Below are 13,685 nucleotides of genomic sequence, written 5' to 3' on the forward strand. Positions count from 1 at the left end.
ATTGTCAGGTACTTTTTTCTTAATCGGTAAACATTTATGGTATGTATGATGAAATTTTATGAGTCCTGTATGTTGATGTCAATTTACCCATATACAATAAATGAATGGGAAAGATATACTGCTTTATTTATTTAAATGATAGTTTATTATCAGCCAACTTGTGAATTAAATTTGTTTCTTAGATTCAGTGAGATCCATTTGATCTTACTAAGCATAATTTGCTACTTGAAGATGAGGTCCTAGTGTAATATTCTGGCAACAGCGATGCAAACCTTTCATAATTATTTGAATTGGCTTTCTCCTAGGTTAATCACAATATGAAGTTTACTTATGCTCTGTCTCTGAAACAGACATTGTCCCATTTTCATGCTCCATTTGTCGACATTAAATATTCCATGTCAGGTTTTTATCTATGCATGAAAATGACGAGATATATTGTATGATATGACATTGGATGGCTTTGACTGTATTTTTCAGTCCCGTACAACAAGTTAGCATATGTGGTCTCTAGAGGAGTATTTTGAATTCTAAAAAGTATTGGATTTTGTGCCACAAGTCATTTACTGCAAGTCTTGTCAACTTCATTTGGTCTGCAGGCAAAGTGATCTACCTTACCTTAATTATATGGTATTTTTAAGGACTTCAATGTAATTTTGTTAACATCTAAACATGGTATCCATTTCAATTTTAACTACATTGGAAAAGAGATTAAAGAACAGGAATTATCAACATTATTTTACAAAAAGTACGAAGATGAACTTGTTATATTGAACAGCACATGATGTGGAGCCTGATTTGTTAGACACAAAATGTTGTGTTAAACGCTTGAACAAAGTTGCCTTTGCCTATCTAGACCACAAGTCGTAAACTAAAACAAGAGTGCACAGGCTGAAATGTCGCCTACTTGACTAACCATTGCTATTATGTTGCTAGTCCTAAATATAAAGCTTTACTACATCTGTCGCATAAACTCAACATGAAACAAATACACTAAATATAGTTGACCTATTGCTAATAGCTTCCAAGAAAACTAAATGAACCATGCCAGGCAGACATGTCACCTTACAATCAGTGCAATAAATAATGTCGACCTATTGATTATACAATGTAGTATCAATGTACCACCAACATGGGGTCAAGGTCGGATGATTCCTGCCAGCAGACAGTTTACAATCTTACCATACAACATATAGTTGACCTATTGCTTATAATTTAAGAAAAATAGACCAAAGCACAAACGCTGAGCAATGGACCGTGGAAATGGGGTCAATGTCAAATAAAAACTTGAGACTGACGTGTACATGATCATAAAATATTTTCTAACGCCAAATATTGTTGACATAGTATTAAAAAAAAGATGGACCAAAACTCAAAAACTTAACTTTGACCAATGAACCATGAAAATGAGGTCAAAGTCGGATGACACCTGCCAGTTGGACATGTACACCTTACAATCCTCCCATACACCAAATATACTTGACATATTGCTTAAAATATCTAATATGGACTATACCACCAAAACTAATAGATTACCGTAGCCGTATTTGGCACAACTTTTTGGAATTTTGGGTCCTCAATGCTCTTCAACTTTGTACTTGTTTGGCTTTATAACTATTTTGAACTGAGTGTCACTGGTGAGTCTTATGTAGACAAAACGCGCGTCTGGCGTACTTAATTATAATCCTGGTACCTTTGATAACTAATTAAACTTGTTCATTGACCCATGAAATGAGGTCAAGGCCAAGTGAGAACGGTCTTGAGGGCCTTGCAAGGTATGCACATACCAAATATAGTTATCCTCTTACTCATAATAAGAGTGAAATTATCATTACAAAAAATCTGATTTTTTTTTTCAAGTTGTCGTTGAACCATGAAAATGAGGACAATGGACATGCTACAGACTAAAATTTCGTAATAAAAGGCATCTATATACAAATTATAAAGCATCCAGGTCTTCCACTTTCTAAAATATAAAGCTTATAAGAAGTTATTTTCATTAACACCGCTGTAGCTGGATCACTCATATAATGAGCTTTCTGCGACAAAAACCTGCATTGTGCTTACCACTAACTTGTAAAACTTTTTTGAGAGCAGGGCCAACTGTGCTTTCAAAAACAGGAAGGTGGACACAGCTGTTCATTTGTATGCAGTGTACTTCAATATGTCATGTAAGTTGTGCTATGATGACTATTCAAATGGGTTTGGTACAAATATCACTATTTTTAAGAATATCACATTTCATTAATATGCATAAATATGGTCAGTGTGTTATTTTTTGTTGATCATGACTAGATGGATGTGGTTCATTTTTCGTACCAAGAAACCTAAGAAGTCCTAATGTGTACGAAGAGGTTATCAGCAACGTCATAATGTGTGAGGTAAGTAAGTAAGTAATCAATCTCATCAAGCCAGATATATATGACTGGTAACTATCACCTCATCAGATATCAATCTCAAGCCAGATATACGACTGGTAACTCTTATCTCATAAGATATCAATCTCATCAAGCCAGATATATGAGGTTATCAGCAACGACGTAATGTGCAAGAAGAGGTTATCAGCAACGTCATAATGTGTGAGAAGAGGTTACTTCCGTAAAACACATCTACGTCATTTAAATTTTGGTGAATAATCTCCTTATATTTTTATAATATTCTAAAAGTTGACCAATTCAACTCTGTAAGTAGACCTTTGAATATAGTTTATTATATCAACAGGCGTTTTTCCAATGGGTACTAATTGTGCACCCTTTCTGATTGATTTGTGTTTATTGTACTTGTTATAAAGCAAAATTCTTTCAAAACATTATAATAGACAAAAAAAAGCACTTTGTGAAATTCTTTAAATTTACTCTCGGATATATTGATGATGTCCTATCACTGAGTAACCCATATTTCAATCAGTACTTGCATCTGACATATCCCAGTGAAATTAAATTTAAGGATAGCACTAGTATTAGAAGACTTGCTTAATTCAAACCTTGATCCTTCCTCAATATAAACACAGATGAACGACTTCACACCAAAATCTATGATAAACGGGATGATTTAACCTTCCCAAATATCAATTTCTTAGTTCTCAGCATTAACATACCCTCTGCTCCGTTGTATGATGTTTACACATCTCAACTGATACGTTATGCTCGTGTATGTTCACACTATACAGACTTCACATACAGAAGTGTGTGCCTTACACAGAACCTATAAAAGTATTTGCATTCCATGCTGAATTATTGGTTTATTCATTCGCTAGTTCCAAAGTCTCAAGAGTTAGTTTTCATCAGAGTTTCAGTGTCAGAGTTCTCATTGCTATTCAGAGCAATCATTCGTTGTGTGATCAGGTGCATCACACAGTTTCAGTAACAAGAGGCCATTCAGTCAGGCTCTTGTTACACAACCCTAATAAGTCACCTAACTTTTGAGACTTTGGAACTAGCGAATGAATAAACCAATAATTCAGCATGGAATACGAATACTTTTATTATAGATGGACTGTGTTCAGTGTAAAGTCCTGAGTCCAAATCTTGCTTATAAAAATTATAAACAAGTATTTATACACAATTGAAATGACGGCTATTGGTACTTTACGGAACGGAACGGAACGGAACGGAACGGAACGGAACGGAACGGAATTTCATTTAAGGTATCCAAAGGGGGCATTTATCAAAATTTCGAAAAATCTTTAAAACAAAACAAACTTTAAAATTTCTGTGTTTTACGGTTCTCCATATACAAATAACACAAATGTATACTTAATCTCATCTTCACAGGTGAAATGTGTAATAATGTATAACATCGGGAAATATTCTGTAGATGAATATGTCGGATTGTCTTGATAAATTATCATAAAATTAACGCATTTGCAAGTCATGCATTATGATATCTAGACTGACCTCACGTCGTCCTTGATTAGAGACAGTGATCAAGTTGAATCTGATTTAAACTTTTTAATTTATTTTTCCGTTCCGTTCCGTTCCGCAAAGTACCAATTGCTCTGAGGAATTGGTATTTAACGGAAAAAACGGAAACAGACATCTTTAATGTAATTAAAGCAGTATGATAACAAAAATTGTCTGACACCTCTCTTTGAATGAGTGGTATGTGTTTTAGATAGCATTTTCGACTTGATCAATAATACAAAATTTAACACAAAGGCAGGTTACACAAAAAGTCTTTCTCCTTCCATCGGTAATTATATTTTAAAAAAGAGGCCTTCAACAGCCCGTTCCGACGATGATTAGAGACAGTGATCAAGTTGAATCTGATTTAAACTTTTTAATTTATTTTTCCGTTCCGTTCCGTTCCGCAAAGTACCAATTGCTCTGAGGAATTGGTATTTAACGGAAAAAACGGAAACAGACATCTTTAATGTAATTAAAGCAGTATGATAACAAAAATTGTCTGACACCTCTTTTTGCATGAGTGGTTACAAGTGTTTTAGATAGCATTTTCGACTTGATCAATAATACAAAATTTAACACAAAGGCAGGTTACACAAAAAGTCTTTCTCCTTCCATCGGTATTTATATTTTTAAAAAGAGGCCTTCAACAGCCCGTTCCGACGATGATTAGAGACAGTGATCAAGTTGAATCTGATTTAAACTTTTAAATTTATTTTTCCGTTCCGTTCCGTTCCGCAAAGTACCAATTGCTCTGAGGAATTGGTATTTAACGGAAAAAACGGAAACAGACATCTTTAATGTAATTAAAGCAGTATGATAACAAAAATTGTCTGACACCTCTTTTTGCATGAGTGGTATGTGTTTTAGATAGCATTTTCGACTTGATCAATAATAAAAAATTTAACACAAAGGCAGGTTACACAAAAAGTCTTTCTCCTTCCATCGGTAATTATATTTTAAAAAAGAGGCCTTCAACAGCCCGTTCCGACGATGATTAGAGACAGTGATCAAGTTGAATCTGATTTAAACTTTTTAGAGGGGGGGCAAGGGGGGTCCCAATAACAGCAAAACAGCAAATTGATTTGGCTCATAACAGATAACAAGGAATTAAAATGGACAAAAACAGATAACAGTAAATGAAATATTAAAATAATTCGGTCTTTGACAAATCAGTATTTCTTATTACGGATATAATCCTTTTTAATGCATTCCATTTTTTTATGACTATGTTTTTAGTATTAATTTTTGTATCTAGAATGTGTTTAAATTACTACTCAATATATTATAATATTTTTTATACGCTCGTTTACGGAAAGTATTATGGTATACTGTTGTCCGTCTGTTGTCAACATGTCGGACATTAACTCAAAAACTCTTTAACCATTTGCATTAAACTTTGGGAAATTGTTTATATCTATTGACGTGAGCTCCCTTTTTGGTTTTTATTTTTATTTTTATAAATTTTAGATTTTAAGTTTCTTGGTAATGGGTTTTTATTCACAATAAAATTGGTGTTTTTTTTCAGTTTTCTGATAATATCTCAAAAATGCGCTTTCACAAAGCAAGGAGTCAGCCTACCGATTGTATTTATTGTGAACTTGTTCTCGTCCTGAATATGCATGAAATATTTGCCACTGGACGTTAAGCACTCAATAATCAATCAATCAATCAATCAATTTTTATAAATTTTAGATTTTACGTTTCCGAGTTATTTTTTATTAATTAAAAAGGGGTGATTTTCCAGTTTTCAGACATTAACACAAAAATGTTTTCAGCAGTTCTCATGAAACGTTGGTGTATTGTTTATATATATAATGACTGAAGCTCCCTTTGTTGCTAATAAAAAAAAGTGACCTAATTTTAAAAGAGTTTGAATATTCTGACTTTTTCTAAATGACCATTTAATGAGGTGTGTGAATTTTTCTTAATAAAACTATATGAGGCAAAGTGGTATATAGGGTACTGTAGAAAAATCAAAAGCACCAATTATAAGCATGTAATTTATCAAGTACTTCGAACGAATTTTGACACTCTAAAAGCAATTTATTCCACTATTTTCAAAGGCCTTATTTGAACATTTTTTTTATCAGCTGAGGTTTTTGATTGTACCAAGTGTACTAGTAATTAGAATACATAGTTTAGTAGGGAAACAATGGCTTGAAACGAAATGAATCTTTGTTTGTAATGGGTTATGTGCAGCTTCGGACCCAAGTTCATGGTTGGAACTTTCATTGTACAATGCATTTGGTTCTCCTTTGAAAAGAATCACAGAGCTGAGTCTATGTACCATATTATATAAAAGGTTAAGTGGTTGTTAGGACCTAGTCCTTAATTGAGATCCTTGTCAGATATTCCTGGCCATATGTTTTCCTTTTTGTCATATTAAGAATTGTTTTAATTTAATATGTTCGTACGGAAAACAAGGAACATTATTCTCATACAAAAATTAAAATTAAGATAATTCTAAATACACATTCATAAAAAAAAATGGAATTAATATTACAAAGGATAATCATAAGATATACTTGAATTGTCCTGGACCTCACTTCTGTGATGGGTATATGTTAATGGAATCCTTCTATGAATACGGGACAAACATATTAGTAGTGGTAGACCCCAATGGCCAATGATCTTCAATTTATACCGAATATTGACTGTCAAAAAAAAATGCTAACATTCCAATTTTCAATAACAGTTAACAGCAAATACATTATCACAATAACAGATAACAAAAAAACTAAAAGCCCAATAACAGCTAACAAAGAATCAGACAATAACAGCTAACAGCAAATATATTTTCAAAATAACAGATAACAAAGAATTAAATTGCCCCATAACAGCATAACAGTTAAACCCCTTGCCCCCCCTCTTTTTAATTTATTTTTCCGTTCCGTTCCGTTCCGCAAAGTACCAATTGCTCTGAGGAATTGGTATTTAACGGAAAAAACGGAAACAGACATCTTTAATGTAATAAAAGCAGTATGATAACAAAAATTGTCTGACACCTCTTTTTGCATGAGTGGTATGTGTTTTAGATAGCATTTTCGACTTGATCAATAATAAAAAATTTAACACAAAGGCAGGTTACACAAAAAGTCTTTCTCCTTCCATCGGTAATTATATTTTAAAAAAGAGGCCTTCAACATCCCGTTCCGACGATGATTAGAGACAGTGATCAAGTTGAATCTGATTTAAACTTTTTAATTTATTTTTCCGTTCCGTTCCGTTCCGCAAAGTACCAATTGCTCTGAGGAATTGGTATTTAACGGAATCAACGGAAACAGACATCTATAATGTAATAAAAGCAGTATGATAAAAACAAGTCAGACCCTTCTTTTTTGAATGAGTGGTAAGTGTTTTAGATAGCATTTCGACTTGATCAATATTTAAATAAACAGCTGCGCCATGAGCGCATGATACGCCCGTCGTCTTGTGAAAAAACATAAATCTTTTTTGAATAACACAGGGTTGTACAGGATGTCATGCTTAGTATATCCTGACTCATTCCTTATTCCCGCTCAATAGGAAGATTGTACAAGATGTATTTGGAAACCCGACGCAACATTAGCCTGTTAAGTTTTAAGCAATAGAGATACAGCGCAACATGTGAAAAAAAAAACTCTTTTTTTACAAAAAACTCAATAACTCGAAAATATAAAAATGAATCATCACCAAAAAGTATACAGATCTTAAGATTAATATAACAAAGAAGTGTGTAAAGTTTTAAGCAATAATCATAAATCGTTTTGAGATATGGTGCGACATGTAACCCCCCCCCCCCCTTCTTTTTTTTTTTTTACAAAATACTCAATAACTCAAAAATGAAATTTTGAATCATCACCAAAAAGTATACAGATATTAAGATTAATATAACTAAGAAGCATTTAAAGTTTTAAGCCATAATCAAGAATCGTTTTTGAGATACGGTGCGACATGTGAAAAAAACACACCCCTGTTTTAGTTACAAAGTGCCATAACTCAAAAAGTTGTAATCTTATTTTCACAAAAAAGTATACAGATCATTTGACCATCATAAGAAACAACTATGTTAAGTTTCATGAAATTTGGATAAGTCGTTCTCAAGTTACGGTGCGACATGTTTACACCGGACAGACGGACAGACGGACGGACGGACGGACACTGGACATTTGTATATCATAATACGTCCCGTCAAAATTGACGGACGTATAAAAAATAACACAAAGACAGGTTAGACAAAAGGTCTTTCTACTTCCATTGGTAATTATAAATTAAAAAAGGGGCCTTCCGAAGATGATAAGAAACAGTGATCCCCATTTCCATTCTCAATTTTATATTAGAAACAAGGTCTCATAAATATTAAAACATATGTTTAAAATATATCTTCATAAAAATATGAGCACTAAACACTGGTTTACTATAATAAAAAAATGTTTGCAAATTGTTAAAACATTTTCGAATTTATCAAAGCACTATAAAAAATGGTAACTCCTTAAAAGTCATAAAACCACAATAATAACTGCTGTTAGTCAAAGCATTTATAAAAACTAAAAGTCTGTTCTGTTACAAAACCTATAGGCAAACTGAAGGTGTTACTATAATATCAGCGGGAAATTTCGGTTCTAGAGGTGCATTCCGTATTTAATCTGTTTTTTTTTTCTCCTATCTCCTGACGACAGCTGGTGTGTCCGTAGATATTGTTTAAATTTTCTATATTTTCACTTTTTAATTAGTTTACCTGCACAATGGCGCAGAAGCAATATTTATTTTTTGGCGCAAATGAAAAACTACAACTTTTAAGAATTGGCGCAAAAGCAATGCGTACTTAAATATCAATCAAGTTTGACCGTGCCCACAAAACGATTGTTCAAATTACGAATAGTTTCAGCTTAAAATCCATGGCACTCTAAAATGTAGATTTTTTAAATCACATAAATTCCATATCGATATACGTATATTTGGATCTATGCAATATGTTTATCTGGACATCAGCATGCTAGCTTAGTTCCGTCATTTCAATAACATGGATGGCAATATGTTTGATTGATCTAACCATACGTTAACCAGTGTCCTTTGAATACAGTGATCATGCATGATGTGAACATTTTTTTCTATAGACATATAGATTTGATTAATCCAAATAATATAGGTATAAAGCATACCGGTGTCCATGCAATTCATAATGCAAAACAACAATATATAGAAATAAATTATGTTTTTTTTTATGAAATGTATGTGCTTATGCAACATTATCAAACTGCTGTAATGCATTAGTTATAAACTTTGAAAGAACCGATGACTTTTCATTCGTTTTTAAACTCAAATGTACTTAAATAGCACATTTTAAACCGTAAGAAATTGGTTTATCTCTCGAAAAAACCTGAACTGTTCTCGAAAAAACCCGAACTGCTCTCGAAAAAACTTGGACAGATGGAAATGAATATACCCTTAAAATTGCCTTTTAATTACAATAACTAAAACTTTTGTTATAGCATATGTAAATGTAAGGATATAAAGACATCATGTGTGCATGCTCTTTGAAATTTGCATTGGTATGTGTATAGAAATTGCTTTTTTCTATATTTTGGCATAAAAGCATTATTAGGCCAAATCAAACTTTTTTAACTGCAAAGTATGTATGGTTGGCAACATCCTTTCATCACAAATACTTACTTAACTTGTTTGATCTTGTAAATTTAGTTTAAGCATTTATTTTACGTGTTAAAGGAAAACATGTCTGTTTGTTTACATTTTTAGTCATAATCTCTCGAAAAAAACTGGACGCTCTCGAAAAAACCCGATCAAATCACTCGAAAAAACACGATCTCAACCGGACACTATACCTACGGTGGTAATACTGATACGTTTTATTACATATCAGTAAAAAAAAATCTACAAACAGTATGTTAATAAAGAGTTATGAAGTAAAATGTACATGGGACAAAATCACAAAAAATACATAGAATAATACAAATTATCAATGAACAGGTGTTATATGTCAGTTTGGTATGGTCAAGACGTTTGGTAAAGATAACATCCTTTTAAGAGAGTTATCTCGCCTTAACCAGTTATGGGGTTTTTCGTATTGCGGATTGCATTCCGTATTTGTATGATATGTTAGTTGATTTGTTCTCTTGATTTATTGTTACCATTCCATGTAGATGTGTTTTTGTAGAGTAGAATTTATTAACTTGAATATTCGTTTATTATCTATGCCAGAAAGGAGCATTAAACAGGGCTTTACTTGACAGTCGATGTAGAGTCTGCAACAAAAAACGAATCATAGTATATTTTTAGCATTCTTTTAAACACATACAGTAGACGACTTTAGTTTTAATACCGATTTTGCCGCAAATACTAATATTCTCTTAGAAATCAAAGACGGTTACTTCGAAGTCGATAATAGGGCTATCTTAACTAGTTATCGTAAGTGTATACTAAGATAGCCGTTAAATTGTTAAGATAACCCACGAGGGGATTGCAGATACTCTCTTATCACCATCGTAATCTTTATACCTTTATACCTTTATACCTTTATCTTCGGGTCGTTAAATAAGCCAAAGGCTTCTACTGACCCCTCATCTTGGATTGTCGTATATGCATTTCTCTTCTCATAATTAATATATATATATATATAATATATATTAAACTTATAATAAAAAACACTTATTTGGGTGTGCGCAGCTGAACACTTAATTAACACGAACATATGAATTTATAAGGGTTCCAGTTTTCGCCATTTAGTGCAGACTTAAAATTATTTAGAGTCTTTGCCGTCACTGTTAAATCAGACAGGTTATTCCACTGATCCACTACTCTAATTGAAAAAGTATTTAGTCTATGTGTGGTCTTACACTGTTTTTTAAACAGTTTTAATGAGTGACCTCTTGTATTATTAGATGGTGCTAAAGTAAATAGCTTCATCCAGTCGATGTCATCTATACCATGCAACGATTTGTAGACTTGTATCATGTCATTCCTATCCCTACGATATTCCAAAGTTGGCAAACCCAATGAACGTAGCCTGTCTTCATAATTAAGATGACAAATATTTTTCACCAGTTTTGTGGCCCTCCTTTGTACAGATTCCAGTTTACGAATGTCTTTTTTAAGATACGGTGACCAGACGCATGTCGCATATTCAAGCAGCGGACGCACTATTGATTTATAAATAGTAAGAAACATATCTTGATCCATGTAATCAAAAGAATGATGAATAAGAGACAACACTCTCTGCGCTTTGTTGTAAATATCACTTATATGTTTTTCAAATTTCAAATTAGACTCGAAAGTTACTCCAAGATCCTTTTCTTCATTCACTGTAGATAATGCAATAAAATTTCCAGATTCATCCAACATGGTATAACGATATTTCAGGTCATTGTCAGGATTAATATGCAATACTTTACATTTAGCAGCATTAAATTTTAATTTCCACATATCTGACCATTCACATAATCTGTCCAAATTTTCCTGTAACTTACTTTGCTCATAATCTGACGAGACTTTAGAATAAACTTTACAATCATCAGCAAAAATTTTCACTATGCCCTCTACTACATCAGGAAGATCATTTATAAATGTTAAGAAAAGAACTGGTCCTAAAACACTTCCCTGAGGTACACCACTCACAACGTCTGACCATGTTGATGTTGTGTTATTTATACGAACACATTGCTTACGCCCAGATAGAAAACTTTTTATCCAATTTAAAATGCATCCCTTTATTCCAAGTTTTTCAAGTTTCAAAAATAAACGCTGATGCGGTACAGTATCAAACGCCTTGGAAAAGTCAAGGAAAATCGAGTCCAGTGGAAAACCACTATCAATTAATTCTGACCACTCATCCAGAACCTCTAGGAGTTGAGTAACACATGATCTACCAGGACGGAAGCCATATTGACTACTAGTAAAAAGATTGTTTGTAAGAATAAACTTCATAATATTGTCTCTAATAATGGATTCACATATCTTACATACCACTGACGTTAAGCTTACAGGTCTATAATTACCAGGTTTTAGTTTTTTCCCTTTCTTAAATATCGGTGATACTATGGCATTTTTCCAATCGTCTGGAACTTTCCCCTCTTTGATAGACTTATTAAAAATTAGAAACAATGGATAACAAATTGCATGTCTAACTTCATATAAAACTTTCGGATGGAGACCATCAGGTCCTGCAGATTTATCTGTCTTTAATTTATTAAGTTTCTTTATCACATCTTCCTGACCTTCTTGTAAAGCGGGCCACAGACCACAATTAATTCCTCTATCAGTTCTTTATAACCTTTTGCATCATTAAAAAAATTGCACCATGCACTTTTGTCCAATTTTTTGTGTGTGTAATGTATTGTCCTAGTCCAAATATATATCCAAAATTCAGAAAGATTGAAGCAATCACTTTTACAAATTTAGCCAATACACATCCATACCCCTATTGACAAGTCAAGAGATGTTCCGAAAACTGTAAATATCACCTTTTTGCACTTGACCTAATCACTCATTCCATATCAAAATCAGTTAAAATACAACCTCCAAAAATTTATTTGACCTCTCTTCTTTCATTTCCACCCAAAAAGATTTAAGGAATGAGTGAGGAAAGGAAAGAAAAAAAATTAAGGAAAAATACACTCTAATTAAGAGGAACTATATTCGTGGACAACGAAAAGCGGGGTCATTAATTGTGGTCTTGGGCCTATTAAGGGCCTAAAACTTGACCAATTCTAATAAAACTTGGCATGATTCAAGCTTAGTATATTATAAAACAGGTTACAAAGTTTCAAAGCCATATGATACCAAATAAAAAAAATGTGGCATTTTTTATATCTGAATTTTGGGTGCTGAATTGTGGCGTTGAATTAGAACAATTAAAACTATCAAATTTGAGCTTCTAAAAACCAAAAGATACTAAAACTAACACTTTTTAATGTCTCTATGTATAAGTTAACATCTATTTAAAGCAACAGAAAGCATATTTCATGTATCAGACTTATGCAAAATGGCCAGAAGTCAATTTTATATGAGCCTGTGCCAAAAAATAGAGGTTTTCAATTAGGGTGAGGCCTTATATCAAATGTAATATTTTTCACTTACCACAATTTTCTGAAGTTGTTAAGTTATCAAACAAACTTTAACAGGTTATAAATGTACTTTTGATGGAAATATAAGTTTCAAATAGCATAACGCATGTGGATAAAATGGTCTTTAGCAATGTTATGCTTAACAAAACAGATTGCCAGTTTAGGCCGTTCCCCACATTTGCATATTTAAAAGCATATAAATGATATGGGAGATGGAGATATACTTCTTTTTGCTAAAATCTGTGCTCAGATATGATAAAACATGGAGCCTGGATGTAACAAGACTGTCACTTTCAACTATATATGCAGACAGTATGGTCTGATGCAAAGTTTATTAACTTTACTGTTTAAAAACTGAATGAAATGTCAGCCTCAAAAGGCCAATATTTAAACCACTAGCTATCCAACAGAAGAAAGTAAAGGTAGTCTGTGAAACAGAAATGGTTAAGTAACCAGTAATAAGTGTTTTTGATGTAGGTTCAGTGCAATCTGTTTTGGAATACAACTTTTAAGTGCATAGAACTTCACATTTCACCTGCTGCGTATACTGACCGTTAGACTTAGACTATTAAAACAGCACATTTTGCACTCTTTTTATGTTTTTATCTACTTTTTTTTGTGTTCAGAGTTCACAAATAAGTTAAACAACTGAAATAAATACCACAAACACAAATAGATATCAGAAAAAAACTGTCAGAGAGAAATTAAGCATGCTGTTTTTGAA

Source organism: Mytilus galloprovincialis, chromosome 4 (assembly GCF_965363235.1).
Source record: "Mytilus galloprovincialis chromosome 4, xbMytGall1.hap1.1, whole genome shotgun sequence".
NCBI lineage: Eukaryota > Metazoa > Mollusca > Bivalvia > Mytilida > Mytilidae > Mytilus > Mytilus galloprovincialis.